Source organism: Sciurus vulgaris (assembly GCF_902686455.1).
Source record: "Sciurus vulgaris genome assembly, chromosome: X".
NCBI classification, from domain to species: Eukaryota; Metazoa; Chordata; class Mammalia; order Rodentia; family Sciuridae; genus Sciurus; species Sciurus vulgaris.
Genome location: NC_136471.1, coordinates 129,194,682 through 129,215,767, shown reverse-complemented (window position 1 = coordinate 129,215,767; position 21,086 = coordinate 129,194,682). Strand labels below are relative to the sequence as shown.

The 21,086-nt window shown below is 37.4% G+C and overlaps 1 long non-coding RNA gene and 1 pseudogene across 2 annotated transcripts in view; one reads left to right on the top strand and one right to left on the bottom strand.

Moving 5' to 3' along the window:
• LOC306650882 overlaps positions 1-16,931 on the top strand; it is a 45,013-nt gene extending 28,082 nt beyond the window's left edge. The window contains exons 2-3 of the long non-coding RNA XR_013761053.1: positions 15,455-15,529; positions 16,363-16,931. This is a non-coding gene — a long non-coding RNA (uncharacterized lncRNA). The remainder of the gene's footprint in view (positions 1-15,454; positions 15,530-16,362) is intronic.
• Positions 14,617-15,399, bottom strand: LOC306651160 (pecanex-like protein 4; annotated as a pseudogene). Its single transcript has one exon. The product of its transcript is annotated as a pecanex-like protein 4 (transcript).
• Positions 16,932-21,086: the final 4,155 nt, after the last annotated feature.

The window sequence follows — 21,086 nt, the reverse complement described above, 5'->3', positions numbered from 1 at the left end:
TAAATGGCAGAAAGATCAATAGAGTGAAGGGAGCAGGAGAGGGGAGAGGGAAGGGGAAGGAGAGCTACTGGGATCTGAATTAGAACATGATATATTCCATGTTTGTATAATTATGCCAAAATGAATTCTACAAACAATTAAAAAAGAAGTGTATTAACAAAGTAAATAATAATGTGAGCTCTCAACTTTTTTACCCTGAAGATGTTCTATTGCTTCTACAGGACACAATTTAAGAAGTGAACAATTTTATCCATGTTCATTAATACATTTATATCACACACAGGTTGAGGTTTAATTTGTTCAAGAGAAGGAGCAAGTAGAAGCACATCTAGCATTGGTCATAATGGAGTGAGCCAAGGTGTTTGTGTTAAATGAGAGCTCACAGGTGTATCACCATAGGACATGGGTTACCAGGAATCCTTTTGGCCTCTTGGTTGAAATTATGAAGAGGTTGTGGTGACTAATGATTGCATTCCAGACATTTTGAGACTAATATTCCCAAATGAGAAGAAATGGGCTTCCCCAGCCTCAAGGAGTGGTAAAACACCTTAGTGGTGGGAAAACTTCCCTAGCCTCAAGGGCAAGAAACATAGGGGTGTAAGGAATACAGGTATATGTGAAGACATTTGAGTACATCAGCTTAGTTCTGAAGTAGTGGGGAAAGAACAAGCTTGGAGGTGGCACCCGACCACTCTCTTGTAGATGGTTTGTGAACCAGGTTCTCTTTTGGAATTGACAGGATCATTGGGAAGAAACTTCCTTTCAAGGCTTTCTGCAGTGACATTAGCAAGACAATAAACAAAATATGAGAGAAGTTGCAGTTAGCAACTATGGTAGACTACACACACATATGCACATGAACATGCACACAAGCACACCAAGCACCATGAAAGGTCATGATAAGTATGTGGAAGTCTAGTGAGGATTTGGGGAGGAGAGAGATTTGGAGAATCCAGATTCTTCATTATTAATCACTGTTATCTTTGAATGTATTCCATTGCTTGGCATGTCCTACTTTATTTAGTCTTGTGATGATATATGTTCAAGTTTCTTTCAACTTTTTAGTATAATGTTTTCTGAAGTAACAAAGTTTATATTTTATGCTGGATGTGGTGGTGCATGCCTGTAGTCCCAGCAACTCAGAAGGCTGAAACAGGAGGATTGCAAGTTCAAGGTCAGCCTCAGCAATTTAGAAAAACCCTCAGCAATTTAGTGAGACAATATTTCAGAAAATAAAAAGGGCTGGGGATGTAGCTCAGTGCTAAAGTGCTCCTGAATTCAATCCCAGTACACACCCCCAAACAAAAGGAAAAGAAAAAAGAAAAATAAATAAAATTATATTTGATATATGATTAACTTTATAAATAATTCCCTTGATAGCTTCTTGATTTTTTGTCTTGCCTGGAGAAGTGTTTTTTTCCAACCATGATTAAAAATACATTCATTCTGTAGAATTATCTTATAATCCAACAATTTCACTTGTAGGGGTGTGTGTGTGTGTGTGTGTGTGTGTGTGTGTGTGTGTGTCTCCAAAAAAATTGAAAAAACAAGAACTCAGATACTTGTACACCAATGTTTATAGCAACATTATTCACAATCTCCAATTTGGAAACCACCCAAATGTCCATCAAATGATGAATAAATAAGCAAAATGTGGCATGTATATTCAGTGGAATATTATTCAGCCAGAAAAGGAAATGAAATTCTGCTACATTTTGCAACATACACAAACTTTATGCTAAGTAAAAGAAGTCACATACAAAAGGATAAATACTGTGTGACTATACTTATATGAGGTACCTGGAAAAGGCAGATTTGCAGGAATAGAGAATATGCAATGCTTTGGGGTGATAAAAAATGTTCCAGAAATGAATAGTGGTGATGGCTGTATAACATTGTGAACATACTTAATGCCACTGAATTGTACACTTAAAAATGGTTAAACTGATAAAATTTATGTCATGTAGATTTTACTACTACAATAAAAAAGTAATTTAAAATACATTCACTCAAATTAATTTCTAGGTCTTCATATTTTATTGTGTATATTTAAACATTTGATTTTCATGGGATAAGGAATGAGACAGGAATCAGCTTCCCATTTTTATGATTTCCATTTTCTATTTCTTCTCGAGTCAATTAGGGTAACTTCTTTTCTTGTAGTAGCAAAACATCCATTTTATTGAGATTTTTAAATTTGCTTTAATTTGTGGCAAATAATAATTTTAAAAATTACTTCTCTATCTATGCTAAATTCTCCATTCTTATTAAAGAACTGGCTCTTATGTTTCATAGTTTCATGGTTTTCCTGTTTTACAATTTACCGGTTTGTTTTTACACTTACTAATTTCTTCTCTTTTCCTTCGTTAATTTAATGATTCTTTTTCTAAATTCTTGAGCTGAAATTGTAATTAATTAATTAATTTTAATTTTTACTGGTCTAAGTGTGAAAATCTCCATTTTCTTTCTGTGGGTATAGGATAGCCATATTCCACAGGTTTTGAATAGATTTACTTTTGTTGTCATTATTCTCTATATATTCTGGTATTTTGGTTTATATTTTTATTTGGACAAAAATGTTCTTTAAACTGGAGTTTTGTTTTGTTTGTAATCTCAGTGTTGGACTCCCCCCAACTTTTATAATTACTCTCTAGCACTATGGTTACAGAATGGTTCTGTTTTCTTTTAATATTTGGGAAGTTGCTGAACTTAACCTTTGTCACAGTGAGTGGAAAACACCCATTTTTCCAGAGAAGTGTATTTTCTGTTATTAGTTAAAAGTATATTTTCTGTTATTAATTAACTCAATATACTCGCTTCACTTTTTCTACATTATCTATCAAGAGTTGAGAGAAATGAGATAAAGTGTGGTTTACAATAATTTCTATTGTTTATTTTAGTATGTCCTCCAGTTTTTCCTTTACTTATTTTGACCTGATGGTTTTTGGAATTGCAGTTTTTCTTTTAGTAAAATCACCCTTTTTGTCTAATGTTTCTTTCCTTCAATTCAGTCATGTCTGAAAATTATTGCCTGGAGTCCTAGTATTCTTTCCTTCTCTTTCTTCCTTTCCTCTCTTCAGTATTTGATTTTTTTTTTTTTTTTGCTTTCAGAGTCACTTTGGTTTAAAAACATCTCCTACATATCACACAGAGTTGAAAGTCCTTTTTAAAAATTTAATGTGAGGATTGTTTTCAAAAAATAAAATTACATTTATTTTAGTTACCTCTTTTGGTACACATCTACCTATATGTTTGATCTTAATTCTGTGATGTTATTTAAATTATCGTTCCTGATTTTTGAGTATATGATCATGTGAGTTTTCCATTAGATAATTTAGAATATTGACATTGTCTTTTAGAACCTAAAGGAATCCCCTCATAAAATGAGATAATTGAATGGCTAAATATTTCAATGACTATATAATTGTCCATCATATGCTTATATTCTAATCTATTTTTATCAGTTCCTTTTGTTGAAAATTAAGATGGACATGGTGGCACAGGCCTGTAATCCAGCACTGCAAGTTTGAGGCCAGCCTGGGCAACTTAGGGAAAACCTGTCTCAAAGAAAAAGGGCTGGGGACTTAGTTCAGTGGAAGAGCACTTGCCTAGTATGCTCAAAATCCTGCATTCAATGCCCAGTACTGCACAAAGAAAAAAAAATAGCTTCCATGGTTTTCCTAATATGGTATAACACAATGACAAACATCTTTGGATTTAACATTTTCTGCCTCTAAATTTCAGAGTCTCTCCAGAGGAAAGTTTCAAATGATAGAACCATAATTTCAAAGAATTCAAATATTATAAACTGCTGATTTCTATTGTAAAATTACATTCCATACATGCTATAACAATTTATTTGCCAAGTAGAGTTGGGAAAAGAGACTTATAAAAAAGTCCAAATCTTAATTAGCCTTAAGACTAAAAAAGCCTTGGGATAAAAGTATCCTCTATAATTTGCATTCTGATATAATTTATGTGAGGATTTCCCATAACTCCATCAAATTTCAGACTCCTCTTCTTGATAGAGGATTTTAGAGACCTTATCTCTTCCTATGGATTTATTACACAACAAATAGCTCTAGAAACAAGCTTCCTTATTTTTTTAATTGCTCTGTTGAAAAATGAAAAGAGTGTTCTGAAGATCTTTCAAACACAAAGTATTTAAATTTATAGAAAATTATTCATAAACTCATGAAGTCATTACCAGTTTGTCATACAGTGCAAGGTAAGAAATTAATTGAGGAAAAAAGAGCATCGATGCACTTTGGGCTTCTACCTTTTTGTCAGCAGGTCTTAAAAGTTCTTGTAGCAAATAGGCTGGCACCTAACTTATCATTGAGTGACTTATAGTTAAGTTCTTTAAGTGCCTAATTTTAATAGATGGTGAAATATAAAATCTACTTTGGATTATTTCAAATTACATCACATTTTTAAATAAAGAATTTAGGGTGTTTGTGTTGTTGATTGCTTCTATAATATTCTTGCTTGTTCATATAAACTAGAGTCTGAGTGTGCTTTCAAAAGCATTCCAAGTCCTCTTTTGCTGTATCCATAACCATAGTCCATGTAAGATAGGAATTTGCAGTGTTCCCCTCACAGTCTAAAACCTGAAAGAGGAGTTAAATACTATGTCTGTGCTTCTCTTTTCATCTTTCATTCCAAATTTTGAGTAAGAACTATGCTTTAATTTTTTCCCCAATAATTTCTCCCCTGGTTGACTGCCTCCCTTATTGGATAGAATCCCACAAATTCTGGCCTCAGTTTGAATCCCTCCCACTGCCTGTATTTATATGACTTTCAAGCTGAGAATGGCTTTTATATTTTTAAAGGATTTTTTTTAAAAAGACAAAACAGAAGAAAATGAATATTTCATGACATGTGAAAATTACATGAAATTCAAATGTCTGTGTCCACAAATAAAGTTTTATTGTAACACAGCCAGGTACAACTATTTGCATATTGCTTCTAGCTACTTCCTTATCCTAAAGGGAAAACATTGGCAGTTGCTCTTCATCTCCCCTCCCCACAGTCCTGGCAACCCTCAGTCTGCTTTCTGTCTTTATGAATTTGTCTATTCAGAAATTTCATGTAAATGATATCATGCAATATGCGATCTTTTGCGACTGGCTTCTTTCACTTACCATAATGTTTTCCAAGTGTATCCACGTTGTAGCATGTACTTTACTCCTTTTATGGCTAAATAATCTTCTATTGTAAGCATATGTAACAGATTTATTTATCCGTTCATCTGTTGATGGACACTTGGGTTGTTTTTTTTTTTTTTTTCTTTTGACTATTGTAAACAGAGCTATTATGAAACTTTGTATGCAAGGATCTATTTAAATTCTTTTTTCAATTCATTTGGGTATACACCTAGGCATGAAATTGCTGGGTCATATGGAAAGTCTATGTTTAGCTTTTTGAGGACCTGAATTTTATTGTGGTGGGTTTTTCTTTTCTCCCATTCTATCTCACTATTTCAGAATAAGGGCAAATGAAATAATCAGGAAAAGGAGAATTTTCTTACTACTTAGTATCTCTACCTGCCTTCCTACTGAACGTTTTTCATTCTGCCAGGTAGTCAAATCAATCAATTTCATTTTATATCACTTATTTCTCAGTCCACAACTTGATGTAACAGTTTCTAAAAGGTCAGAGATTCATCCTAAGTCAGCAAGCAGGAAAATGGATGAGGGAAAAAACAGGGCCTGGATAACCTTCAACTTGCCTGTAAATGATAGAGTTGGGGTTAGCTTCATGGGTGTGCAACATAAGCAGTTACACAGGGCCCTGCAGATAGAAGAGCCATGCACTCAGAAAGGCCCTGTACTCAGAAGTTCTTTGTGCATGATTTAATGCTCTGCTGTCACTATCTTGAAAATCTTAATACTTTTTAAAATGAGGCCCCACATTTTCATTTTGCACTGGTCTTTGCAAATTATGTAGACTACCCTATTAGGAATTGATGGTGTCTCTCCCTGCCTGTCTTCAGCCCTAAATATAATTCTAAATTCTAAATTGGGAATTTAAAGAAATATATATTTTTGCCATTCAAAGTGGAAGCATTCCATACATGGGTGGCTGCTAAATAGAAAGGCAATGGGATAACTCAAGTGTATTTAAAAACACAGTTGACAGACCAAACTCACACAATTTGCACAAATGAATTTACTGTGTCTACTATTGTTGGCCTGAGAAAAGAGCTCAAAAAACACATTACAGGAAACTGAGCCCAAATAAGGACAAATAAATAGCAAAGACATTCCTGCTCTCTCCAAGAAAAAATGGTAGGTTTTAGTTTTCATGCCTTCAAGTAGAACCAAGCAATACCCTCTGTGCTTGGCAGGACCCAGTTGAAGCCAAAAATAAGATGCTGTTCCAAGAGATGAACTTTAAAGAAAACAGAATACTTTTGCAATAGCCCACTAAGCTCCTCTGTGGTGTTTGATTGCAGGAGAGATCCAGCTTCTGGGCTCAAAGGAAAATAAGTGAGTTACTGATAAACCCAAACCTTGCCCTACCCTTTCCAGTATAAGCAGGGAGAAGAGGGCTGGGATTTTCCTAAGAGTGAATAGGTCTTAAATTGTGATTGGAATCACCAGTGGCCAAAAAGCTGATCAGGGCCTCCTTATCCACTCCATCTGTTGGCTCCAACCACCTTTAGTAATTGCCCAGTTGTGATGTCTTTAAACACATCCTTGCCAAGAGCACCCCAGCCTTTCCTTAGTTAAAACAATCTACAAAAGACTGAGTGTGAACAGCTGGGTGGAAGAGCTGGCCGCCTCTGTATGAGAAATATCCTAGGAGACAGTTCCTCCAGGACAACAGTCCTGTTCAATCAAGCAGATTAGCTGTGATGTGATTAAGTAATTACATGGCTTGTTTCAAGGAGACATCATAAATGACAATCAACAATTTGGCACCGCACAGCAATTTGGGGTGTGACCTGTATCAGGAGGAGCCAAGTTGAATACCAAAAGCAGAAGGTCTTGCTTTCACAGGGAATGAAAGTGGAAGGCAGTAGTTTGTGATGGTGTAAACAACATATTCAGGAAGTTTCTTATAAGGAGTATCCTTTAAGTTTCTTATAACATCTGTCTACATCGCTCATTCCCCTTACAGCTCATAACCTGAGTTTCAGATAAAAAAGGCTAAAGGTGTAAATAACAGGGGCAGGCTCATCTGTAGCCCATGATTTATTGAGTTCTTTGGGAAGGAGATTCTGCAATACCTTTCCCTCCATTCTCAGTCCCTGGGCTGTTTTTTCACAAACTGTCTAGTGGTATGAAAGCTCCCACAAGCACATCCCTAGCTTACCTTGGGGCAGGGTCAATTAATTCACAAAGAAACAGGTAGTGTACTCTGTAAAGGAACACCTATATCTTTATATGTGTACTTTAATGCTCAAGTTTTAAAAATGGTATTATGATAGTCCTAGACTCACTTGGGTTGGAAGGTCAAGTACAATGATAATTGCTTTTTTACCTGTCTCCCCCACTGGAATATACTCCTTGAGAACAAGTATTACTTTATATGGATCATCAGGTTCTCAGGATCTGGTACAATATCTGGCACACAATGGGTGCTTACTAAGTGTTTCTTTACCGGTTGTTGGATGAATAAGGCAGACAGAGATCCTTCCAATATATTTTATAGTTCATGAGTCTGTGAGCAAATAGAGCAGAGATTATAGAAGTGGGCTTCTTGGTCTTGGATCCTGGCTCTGCCTCTTTTTCTACCTGTGACTGTGATTGTTACTTACCCTCTCTATGCCTCAGTTTCATCATCTTTGAATTAGATATAATAAGATCTGTCTTAGGCTGCTGTGAATATTAGATGAGTTAAAACTGGGAATGTTGCCTGGAAAAGGATAGTGCTCAAGTGTGTTAATTCCATTACATTTTTAAAAATGCACCTATGACCTACCACCATATTCTCACAGTTTGTTACATCCCCTCTTTTTCCTTGCTTAAAATGATTTCTCATAATAAATTGTTGAGGGTCAGAGAAGAACACCCCAAACTATGGCACTTCTGCATGTTAATATTGTTTGTGGTACTGGGGATTGAATCCAGGAGCACTTTTCCATCAAGCCACATCTCCAGCCCTTTTTACTTTTTAATTTTGAGACAGAGTCTTGCTAAGTTGCTGAGGCTGGCCTCAAACCTGTGATCCTCCTGCCTCAGACTCCTGAGTCACTGGGATTACAGGCCTGTGCCACCACACCCAGCCATGCTAGTGTTCTGAAGTATAGAAAAACCAAGATCTCTCTCTTACCTTTTCCTGTACCTCTGACTCCTGTGCCTTTACCCTTCCTGAAATGCAGGAATGGCCTTTCTCTGAAGTCCCTCAATCTACCTAAAGCCTGAATTTTCTAGGGTATTAATTGGTAGGAAAGAAAACTAGAGGTGACTATATATCCAGAACCCAAGAAAACTTTATCCCACATTCATGTCTGTTCTTTTGACCCATTCATCTCCTCTAAAAACCATTTACTCTTCCTCTCAATTGCCTACATCCTTCAACTCCCTCTCCCCTATGAAGAGGGTATGTACATTTCTCAATGACATTGGGTTATCACGTACTCATTTTCCTGAGATGCCCCTGTGCATGTATGCCTTTTCACATATCACTCAGTCTCTTGCTGACTCATTTTTTAAAAATCTTAATTAGTTGTAGATGGACACATTCCTTTATTTATTTTCATGTGGTGCTGAGGCTCAAACCCAGGGCTTCACACATGCTAGGCAAGTGCTCTACCACTGAACTACAACCCCAGTCCTCTCTTGCTGACTTATTTTAACAGACTCAATTACCAGTCCTTCAGAGGGAGAAGGAAAAGCTCCCTTTTCCATGACAAAATCATTATATGGCACATCATCTCCCTTAAATTGTTCCATTAAACAAAGCAAAAACTCTATAGGAAAAAAAAGTCTTCAAATTCACACTCAGTAAGGCAAGGCTTAATGAATGTCCAACTGACAAAAAGGGTGGCTATGAATGAGGGAATTTTCAGAGTCATTTGAAGCCCTCAGTGACATAAGCATTTGTAACATTAAATAAAGTTTAAGCCAGGTGTGCTGACACATGCCCGTAATCCCAGCTGCTCGGGAGGCTAAGGCAGGAGGATTGCAAGTTCAAAGTCAGCCTCAGCAACTTAACAAGGCCCTAAGCAACTCAGTGAGACCCTGTCTTAAAATAAAAAGTTAAAAGTGCTAGGAATGCAGTTCAGTGGTTACCTCCCTGAGTTCAATCCCCAGTGCCAAAATAGATAAATAAACAAATAAATAATTAAATGATATAATAATATAATAATAAAATAAAATAATGTTTAAGGAATCATTTTCAGTTACTAAACATAAAAAATGATTTGCTTATTCGCAGCTGTGATTGAATAGATTTAGTTGATATATCATATTTTCAATTAACTCAACTATAAAATGGGTACAAAGTCAGAATAGTGAGTTAAAGCTCGTTTAAAAATAAATTTTCTGACATCTCTACCACTTAAGAAAATGTCTGCATAATGGTCTTATGCAAGGTTTTAAAAATTACCAACATGCCAAGTGCTTCTTGATGTATTCTTCCAAGCGCTTCTCTCACATAACTGGGCAGGTTCAACTGAGTTAGAGGGAAAGTTGGGAAAAGGGTATGACCATGAGCTGATTTCTAGGAAGCACCTTGGATCAGGAAGCCAGTGGCAGAGGGTGGAAGTGTTGGCTGGTAAGTGTATGTGACTGAGACTTTGCTGACACAAATCCATTCATTTTTATGCTCTGAGGCCTTGGCATTCTTTGGGGCTCTGAGATGCCAAGAAATGTTCACCTGTGAATTCTAGTCACCAACACTGGCTTGTCCCATGGTTAATCACATACTACCTTTCTACATATGCTGTGAGAAACCACCAAATGAAAAAATAAAAGGATAAGAAGCAGAATATGGGAAAAGATCCCAATGTTTAAAAAGAAGTAACAACCAATAAATAAAATTGAAAGTGGTGGGATTCATTAAAACAATACCCCAAATTATGGCATTTTGCATGCTGAGTGAGAACTTTGAACTAAAAGATAGTGGAAAACCCTAGAAGATGGCTTAGAACCAAGATCTGCTTGCATTGTTCCTTACCCCCCAGGACAGGGAGAGACTTTTCACTGATGTACCCTCTCTGCCTGAAGACCAGACCCACCAAAATGAACACAGTTGCCCTCAATCTTCTTACTGAAATTTCATCACTCAAGTAAGATTAAACTCACAGGGGAAGAGACTGAAAATCTAAGATGACAACTGGAACCCAGAGAACATTGTCCTGAGCCACTATCTGTTCTCGGAGTTCACTCCTTTTCCCTTAAATCATTTATCATCCCTCTAAATTGCCTACATCCCCCTATTCCCCACTTCTCTTTGAAGAAGGATATATAAACCCCTCACTCTCATTGGGTTAATGGGCACTCACCTTCCTGTGATGTTCCAGTGCATGTCAATAAACGTGGATGCTTTTTCTCTTGTTAGTCTATTGTCGGCTTATTTCAGCCAACTTACAGACTCGAACCTTCAGAAAGGATAGGGGCAGAAATCAGCAGAGGTTACACTGAGCTTTTAATTTGTAGCTTATTTTTATTTTCTTTATGCTTGTATGCTTCTTCACATTTTCTGAAATGTATATAATAAGCTTACATTACCATAATTGCACAAGAATGAACCGTTTTATTTAGAAAAATGATATGTATGACATAGTAAGAATTGGCTAATCCAGTCCTCCAAGAGGCTAGTTTGTAGCCTCATGTATAGGATGATAGCCCAATTGAAAGAAAACAGAGTTGCCTCTCAGTCAGATGTAATAATGAAGACTCATTGAAAGTCCTTACATCAAATTCCCCTCCTCAGAGTCCTGCTTTGTGACTCGTGGGTTGTTTCCTAAGAACATGGCCTCAACACCTCTCACCCTCTTCCATAGGTAACAACTGGACTGCAATTAGAGCTTGGAGCAGAACATCAACCAGGAAGGAAGCTGTGTAAGTTTCAAAGCCCACTGTCAAAGTAAGCGGTCCCAGAATCCTAGAATACCACATGGGGTGATTCTAGCTAGCAGCAGTCAGTGCCTCCCTATTGTGAAGTGTTGTTCTTGGCTGGCTAACTTCAGCTCAGTAAATGGATAAGGGGGAGTATTCATTTCACCACTTGGTTAACCAAAACTATTTCCTTTCTTTGAGCAAAGGGAGATTATGATTTTGTAAAAACTGCCATTTCTCTTGGGATGGAGGACTAGCCTGGTAGATGTTTTCATTTTCTTATGAACTTGTCTGTGTCTTTTGCGTTGGAAAAAAGATATTCAGAGGACTAAAGTATAGCTTATTTCTGAGCTCCAACATGGAAAACAATAGTTAAATATTAAATTTTATGTGCTGAGAATTGAACACAGGGACACATTACCATTGAGTCACATTCCATTTCTTTTTATTTTGAGACAGAGTCTGCCTAAGTTGCTGCAGCTGCCCTCAAACTTGGAATCCTCCTGCCTCAGTCTCCTGAGTCACTGGGAACACAGGCATGCACCCAGCTTGAACCTGTCAAAAAATATATCAATTGTACAAATGCAATGGTTTTGGAAAATATAACTTCAAAGGGATTCTTCTTCCTGCTCTTCTTCTTCTCCTCTTCCTGCTCCTGCTCCTTCTTCTTAATAACTTAAAGGAAATCCCAGTCTCCCAATTAATCCATTGATTCTGATCTGACCAAGCGTCCTTTTCCCTTTCTACTCCACTGCTCTGCCAGTATTTCTTGTCTAGACTTATGTGATCTCCAAAGTCTCTTCTTTTTTCTTCAAAATTAAGCATTTAATCATAATGTATCTTATAGTTAGTAAATGATAATATTAAGAAGTCAGTGATAGATAAATTTCCTTTGATTAACTCTCCCCTTACATATTTGTCTAGGTGGAGAATTGCATGGGTATTATATTGTCCTGTGATCCACAAACACAGCACAATTGAAGGATATTCAGAATTAAGGAATAGTGAATAGACTCTACAGAAGGTCAGTTTCAGTATACAAACTAAATATTTTTAAAAGTATTGTCTTAGCTTAGGTTGCATTAAGAAAATACCATAGAGGAGGTGGCTTAAACATCAGGAATTTATTTTCTCAGTTTTGGAGGCTGGAAGTTCAAGATCAGAGTGCTAGCATGGTCAGATTCTGGTGACGGGTCTTTTCCTGCTGCCTCAGAGATCAAATTCTCTTGCGTCTCTTCTTGTGAGGGAACTAATACCATGAGACTAGGACTCCACCTTCATGACCAAATTAATTCCCAAAGGCCCCATCTCCAATTAACATCACATTGAGGGTAATAGCTTCAACATAAGAATTTTGAGAAGACAATTTGGTCCATATCTTTCCATCCCTGTCCCTTGCACTTAACCTCAAATTCCTAATGTTCTTACATGCAAGATACATTCATACTGTTCCAATAGCCCCCAAAGTCTTTACTTATTCCAGAATTAATTCTAAAGTCTCATCTAAACATCATATAAATCATCTGTGAATCCAGACATGTACTTCATAATACAATGGTGAGACATAAATAGTAAAAACATTCCTATACTTCAAAAGAGAGAAATAAGAATAAAGAAAATGGTGGTAGGTACCAAGGAAGTCCAAAACCTAGCAAGGCATATTCCATTAGACCTTAAAACTTGAGAATGACTTTCTTTAGTTCCATATTCTGTCCTCTAGGCCCTTGGAGTAGAAGTGTCACCCCCACTGCTCTCCACTGGGGTCCTTCTCCTGTGGGTATGAAGAGTGATCCTGCCTCCAGGGCTTTAGGTGGAGGTCATCTGGCCTGTTGAAACTGAGGTATGGCCTTAATGATCTCTGAATCACCTTGGACATAGTTTTTCCCTTTTCTTGTAGAATAATACACATTTGCAGCTGACTACATTTTCTTTTGGTATGGGGGAATCAAAACCAGGGTGCTATACTACTGAACTATATCTCCAGCCCTTTATATAATTTTTCACTTTGAGACAGGTTCTCACCAAGTTGCTGAGGACCTCACCAAGTTGCTGAGGCTGGCCTTGAAATTTGTGACCCTTCTGTTTCAGCTTCTGAGGATTATAGGCATGTGTCACTACTCCCAGTTCACAGTTGAATAATTCTATCACTGTCTGGTAAGATCCAAAAAGTTCAGCAGTCTTCCTTCATTTCATCCTTTCTTCATCTCCTTTAATTCAAAATGGCAGTGTTTCTACTCACGTAATCCCATAAACTCTTTATTAAGTAATAATCCAGCCATGCCTTGGTGTTCTCATCAGAATAGGCTTTCTCATGTTTTCCAATGTATGGATAAGTTAAGAATTTTCCAGATCTTCATGTTCTGGTTCCTTGTTTTGCTTAAAAATTCCCTCTTCAATTCTTTTGTCTCCTTGTGCATTTTACTATAAGCAGTCAGAGGCAATCAAGCTGTTCCTTCAATACTTTGCCTTGAAATTTCCTTACCTAAATATCCAATTTTATCAGTTGCAAATGCTACAATCTTGTGCAGCCAAGTTCTTTGCCACTTAATAACAAGGATTACCTTTTTTCCAGTTTCAATAACATGCTACTTATTTCCATCTGAAACCTTATCAGAGTTACCTCTAACGTCTCTGTTTCTAGTATGCATGCCAGAACTCTTCTAGCCTCTACTCATTACCCAATAACAAAGCCACTTCTACATTTTTAGGTATCGTTATAAGAGCATGCTACTTCTTAGTACCCAAATCTTAGCATGAGTTACCATAATGAAATACCAGACTGGGTGGAAATACCAGAAACTTATTTTCTCATAGTTCTGGGGATTCTGGGAATTCAATATTAGAGTTTTAGCATGGTAGGATTCTGGTGAGAGTTCTCTTCCTTGCCTACAGATAGGCTCCCTTCTTGCTGTCCTCATGCAGAGAGATCAAACTCTTCTATGTCTCTTAAAAGAGCACTAGTCCCATCCATCAAACCAGAGCCCCACCTTCATGACCTAATTACCTACCAAAGGCTTTCTTTCTAAATAACATCATATTTGGGTTTAGGATTCAATGTGTGAATTCTGAGTGAATGTAAACATTAAGTCCATAATATGCCTGTATATTTCTACCTGGACACTACTTGGGAAAGAGAAATCTGCAATCTATAGAAACAGAGAAAGAAAAGTCAGGTTTAGAAAAGGAAAGCAAAAGTTGTTATTGAACAATTTTGTAAATAATCATGTTTTAAAAGGTTCTATTTTTCTTCTGTAACAAATTCATTTATAAATCAATGTTGCTTATATATAACAAAATTAGAAGTTCTCTTTTCATCTTCAATTCACTCAACCTGTACTTAATGTTTATATGTATAACTTTTAAATTATTCTTCCCTTTTTCCCCACAAGAAAGTTCCATTTTATAGGTTTTGACTCAGTTATCTTATAAATCCTCAATGTTCTTTCTTTGAAGTGAAACAGGACTGAAATATTGTTTACTTTTCTTAAAACGGGCATTTTCCCCTTTAGGTAAGATTTAACTATTACTTTGTGGCATGAATGTTTTGCATTGATTAGTCCTGAAAGATGAATCATAAAACAACCTATCACCCAATGATTTGGGCTTGATTTTTAATCCAGATTAATTTCTTTTAAATACTAGCAAAAGCTCTCTTACCAGATATGCATAGAAACAAAGCAAGTTATAAAGGATTTGGTAGGTTTTTACCTGTGTCCAAGATCCACAGAAACAAGGAAAAAAATATAAATGGGTCTCATAAGAGCAGTGATTTCATAAGTATCCTGAGTGAAAATTTGCACTCTCTGTAGCTGTGTTCACAATTAATGAATATTCTCCTATACATAGTGTTATTCATCCAAAGACAAATAGAAGATCAGTGCTCCTGTACTGCTGCTATATAGTAAGGATTCTATTTGGAAATAGATACCATGTTCCAAGAGCACATATTAGCCCAGCAAGAATAGAATGAAAAACTATATTTCTTGCCAGGAATTAGAAATTTGACAGTCACAGCACCAACACAGCTTGTAAATTCATGCTCATGTTTCTTTGCTAAGATTATCTGTGATTAGCATTCTTTCTACTGTCACTGATTTGTTTTTGGCATATAAACTTGTGAACTGGAGGACAAATACAGTGAAAAGTATTAGTCCACCTGCAAGTGATGCTGTATAATAGTCTTTCAGGACACCCAACTGATTTAAAAAAAAAAAAAGTGTTCCTATTCCACCCAAAACCCATGGCAACAGAAAAAGGATAATTTGATCAACATATACATAAGGAGGTGCACAAAAGCCTAATTTGAGTCGAGGGCCTCCAAGAACTGTCTATGGAGAACGCTTCCGAAAGAGTCCTATTTGTAATCATTCAGCAGAGGTACGTCCAAACTTATCCTTCTCACACAGGATTATTCTGAAAATCATATCCTCTTCTGTTCCCAGAATTCTCAAGAATCACCAGAGGGAAGAGGCAGCAGGAAGGCAGCCTGGGGTCTGTACTTCTGCTGGTAAACTCAGGTGAGTACTCCCATCTGGAAGCTGGCTGCAACCGGAAGTGGAGGCAGAGAAGCTGCAGTGGCCCCACAACAAGATCCCAGAGATGCCTCCCCAGCTGCTCCTGGTTTCTATGGCTCCAAGTTCTCCTTTTGACTTAAGCAATTAAAGAATGTGTCTTTTCTTTCCTATTCAACCAGAAGCTCATCAGGAACGAGTGACAGGCCTGTTTCATTTTTGTAAGGTCCACATTGTGTCAGTTCTTGGCACATACTAGTAGTTCAATCGATGATTGTCAAACAAATGAACATTAAACATATCCATTGGCCACTTATTTATTCATTCATTCAGTCAGTCAATACATATTGCTTGAGCACATGTATATGCCAGTCATGTTCAAGGTGCTGAGGATACAAATTTAGACCCAACTGAGATCCCTGTACTAAAGAAATTTCCATTCTGTTATGTGCAGTGGTGCATGTCTATAATCTCAGCGACTGGGGAGGCTGAGGCAAGAGGATTCCAAGTTTGAGACCAGCCTCAGCAACCTAGCAAGGCCCTAAACAACTTAGTGAGACCCCGTCTCAAAAAAAAATATAAAAAGGGCTGGGGATGTGGCTCAGTGGTTAAGTGCTCTTGGGTTCAATCCCTTGTACCAAAAAAAAAAAAAAAAAAAAAAAAGAACCTGTGATTTAAAACTTTTGACCCCGGACTTCACATGGTTAAAGGTGTGACTTATACAGAACCCTCTCTCATTATAGAACTGGACTGCTAACATGGTTTGAAATGGAGGGGGTGAAGCAAAAGCATGTGACTCACTTGTGATAACACCCTGTCCTCTCCTCTTCTTCCTCAAGGCAAGAATTCAGGAACTCTGTGACTCAGAGAAAATGAGAAGCTAGGATAAAGGTCTGTGTGAATGAATTGGAGTCGGGAGCAAGAAGGGCATGCAACCTCCAGGAAGGGGGAAATTACCCATGGGGCATTCTCAGCCACCTAAGAATGGGTACAAGATTTCCACAGTATGCATGATTAAGTCCTAAGCTATTTTATTTAGACATTACAGGAAAGCCTGGGCCTGAAAGGCTGGGGGCATGGAAAATTCAGATTATTCTGCAGTCTTAACCTCTTTCCTAGCCTGGAGAGCACATTGGCAGCTTTTTGTAGGATTCCCCATATGTTTATCTGAAAGGTCTTCATGTGGCCTTCCAAAAAATCCAAGAACTCTCAAAGATCTCTATTAGTAGAATGGATTCATTTAAATGCATGTCACTTCAATTTGAACTCAAACTTTCACCAAATTAAAAGGAGCCTGTATGCTGGGGAGTGATACTGGCCAAATTCTATTGTTATATTGTATGTACATACAAATATGTAACAACAATTCTCATCATTAGGGACAACTGTAATGTACCAATAAAAATGTGAAAAAAGGAGACTATGTAAATCTGAATTTACATAATGCAAAAATCTGAACCATTTACTATGGTTTTGTGAGACCATTTTCTGATTCCTAGGTGCAGAGGACTCATGGGTCTTAGTATCCCACCATTTTTTTTTTCTCAGAGGGATCCATAACTAATCTCAGGAAAAAGCAGAAAGGTGTGCAAGATCATAGTTTTGACATGTTCCTTGCTTATGAAGAAGTAATTATTTTCCAAGCAGTGATGCCACTTGAATGTGAAGCGGTGTCATCAAAAACCTATTTGCACAAGTTACTTTGTGTGTGCAAAAGAGAAATGAACAGTGGCCCAAACTTCCAGCAGTAGGGGGCAATGTGGAAAATGGATGGTGACTCCTTTATCCTCCCAATCTCTACACCAATATTTTGCATCTCACCCCTCAAAAGAGCAACTAAATCCAAGAGGACTCAAAGTTTCACTGAAATCACAAATCCAATTTTATTGGAGCAAACTCTCACTTTCCCCCAAAGTCCACACTCCAGCACTGTACTGGCTTTGAAACTGAACTTTGGGAAAGAACATTTCAAAGATGACCTTGGCTTCAGGGAGATCCATGTAGAAATTCCCTTGTCTCTACTTTCAGAGTCAGAGAAAATTTAGGACCTCAAAATCTCCATCTAAAAAATTAAACTTCTGCTTAAGAGGATGTCATATTTAGAGCTACAACTGTGCAAGAGATCACAGTAACACACATGTGGGTTAACTGTCCACATTCCATTTGCAGCTTCAACTCTAAAACTCTTTGGCTTAGCCTCTTCTTTTCAGAGCCTGAAAAATGAATTGAACATTTATCAGCACTGGATTTAATAATATTTTCATCCATTTGCTTTCATAAACCTGCCTGGAATTATGGTGATTCTCTATCTTGTAATCATTTAGCTCTTTATCTAGATGCTATATTTTGTTCCCTTAAAGCTTTTAATGGCTCCAGATAAATCAGAGCTTTTATATTATTCCACCACTTTCTGCAATCTGAATACGCTGTCCTAATCTAGGACTAAACATGTTTCTAAGTTCACCTACTTTTGATCACATCTGGCTGGGGCTTTTTATCTGCCATAGAGATTTTCAGCATTGAAAAATTCACAGTTCTGTTCAACTTGAAACCTAATTTTCCAAAAGTTTCTATTGATCACTTTAGGAGTTAAAAAAAATACAATGTCTCAAAGCAGAGCAGAAGGTAGGCAATAAGGCAAGCCCTACTTAAACAAGATGCCTGGGAGTTAGCAGCCAAATCCAACAAAACCCAAGCCCTAGGCCCTCTTTCCTCTGCCCTGTAGCCTCAAAGAGCTAGTGAAGTTGGTCATTTCAGTCTAGATGGCTCAGCCCTAGACTTACTGTTAAGGATAAATTAGCACTTGTTCCTTCCTTGTGATTTAAGCAACATAAAATCTTCATTCCAACACATTCCTTATGTTTTTCTTTGTCCCGTTGTCTGTTACTTGTAACATCAGCACTTTCTCTTTCAGACTGTGATCCAGGTGTATTTGCTTAACTAGCACTAGTTCTTAACTAGTAGGTAAATGCTACCTACTCTTATTCTTATAGAACAGGATTTCTCCTCCTTAGCTCTTTTGATATTTGGGGCCAGATAATTCTTTTAGTGAGGGCTATCCTGTGCATTACAGGATGCTAGCAGTGATGTCCTCCTCCCCAAATCACTGCAATCAAAAAAGTCACTAGACATCGTCAAATGTCCCCCAGGATGCAAAATCACACCCTAGCATACTCCCAGGGATAATCACTGCTATAGAAAAATACAAATGGTTCCCAATTAAGAATAATTCCATTGAGGGTTTTTCAACTTTGCAATGGTGTGAAAGCAATACTCATTCAATTCACTAGGTACCATCCTTCAAATTTTGAATTTGGATCTTTTCCCAAGCTAGTGATATGTGGTGTCATCCTGTCTCATGATGTTGGGCACTAGAAACCATTGGTACTCTATCATGTACTGTGTTGCAAAGCAATGATGTTCAATAGGGTAGGTGCATTCAATGCATTTTCAGCTACATTAATTTTAATTTATCATGGTTTATTGGGACCTGGTCCCACAGTAAGATGAGGACACTCAGTATTAAAAATGTGGGTTGAGCTGGATGTGGTGATGCACTCCTGTAATCCCAACATACTCAGGAGGCTGAGAGAGGAGGATTGCATATTCAAAGCCTGCCTCAGCAACTTAGTGAGGCCTTGAGAAACTGAGTGAGACTCTGTCTCAAAGAAAAAAGAGAAAAGGGCTGGGGATGTGAATTACTTGGGTTCAGTACCTGGTCCCAAAGAGAAGTGGGATTGAATGATTTCATTCCCATACTTTCAAAACAACAATTTCTCCTCCTCCTCCTCCTCCTCCTCCTCCTCCTCCTTCTCCTCTTTCTCCTCATTATTATTATTAGGAAGGAATCACCAATGTTTTAACAATGCAGTCTCCAGATTCTAATTTAAGCATATTTTAAATGTGTTTTTATTAAAAACAAAGTTTTTTTAAAAAAGTATTCCTGGGAGGTTTACTAGTAGGCTCTCTAGGGTAAGAGTTAAGAGCATGGAGTGTGGAACAAACTACTTGTCTGAAATCCAGTTCTACCAGGTACTACTTCTGTGATCTTAGGAAAGCTATTTAATGTCTCTGTGCCTCCTTAGCTAATAATAGTTCTATTACTCTAAATCATAATTTAGAATTATAATCCCACCTGCCAAAAAATCATTGGGAGTGTTAATATTTGAGTTAATATTTGAAAAGCTCTTAGAACCATTCCCAGCACAAAGTAAATAAGATACAAACATTAGCTCAAAGCCAAAAAATATGAGGATTTTCAAGAAGTCTCAAAATTTTAAATCACTCATTTAGAACTATTTGGAAGTATTAAGATTCTAACACTAAAGTGATCTAAGTAGACCCTGCAAAATGTGCAAGACATATCAATTTCTCCAACATTTCAAAACTGAATTCTAATATTATAGTCAGCTCTGTATTCTTTCTATAGTTAAGACTCTACCTTCCTTCAGCTGTAACATCAATTTTTTCTGTTTTTTTTTCCCCTTTCTTTCCTTTTCCTCTTCTTGCAGTGCTAGGGATGGAACCAGAGCCTCTTGCATGCCGGGTTCTACCACTGAGCCATGGCCCCAGCCCTCAACTCTTTATTTTAGAAAGGAATGGAATGAGTCTCAAAAGAACTGGAAATCTCATTACCTCTTGTATATAACAGTTAGTGCTTCTCACTTAACTATGAGAAGCAAAAGTACAAGGAAAATCAAGTGGTTGCCATTTTGGTAACATGTTCATTAGTGTGTGCACTCTGGGATATTGGGCCATTAATCTCTAGGGAACTTCTATTCTTTTGTCTTTCCTTTTTGTATATTAAAAAATTCCAATCATGTCCTACTTTTGTTTTGAATGTAAGGGAATTTTAGACTGTCATGTGTGACAATCACTTCATTGGTTGCCATCTTCTATATTGTATTACAGAGGTAGCATAGTGCAGAGGCAAAAACATGACTTTGGGGCAAAAATCTCCCTTTTGCAACTAAGTAGATTTGTGACCTTGGATGAGGCAATCTACAACCAAGAAGAGGGTCCTCACCGGAACCCAACCATGCTGGCACCCTGACCTTGGGCTTCCAGCTTCCAGAAGTATGAGAAATAAATGCTTGTTTCTTAAGCTGCCCTGTCTGTTGTGTTGTTGTTAGAGCAGTCTGAATTAAGTCAGTAAAATTAGCCTAATATTAGGGAGAAGGTAACCAGTGCAAAAAGATGGTGAGAAACTGGCCCATGGTCACCAGTGAATTAGCATCAGGTGGATCTGGAACTGGATCCTCAAGACCCTGAAACTTGTATGCTTTCTTGAACTAGTGCTTCTCAAAAATTAATAGATGTTCAGACAATCCGGGAATCATAATAAAATGCAGATTCTGATTCCATAGGTCAGGGGGCCTGAAATTATGCATTTCAATAAGCCCCCAGATGGTACCACTTCTGCAGGGCCAAAGACTCCACTTGGAGCAGCAAGGATCTATATAACTGTTTGCATCAAATGATGGTGTTTATGATGCTCTGAAAGTAATTTTCCGCAGAGTTCAAGGGGAAAAATATGCAGAAAAATCACAAAACTATCATGGGT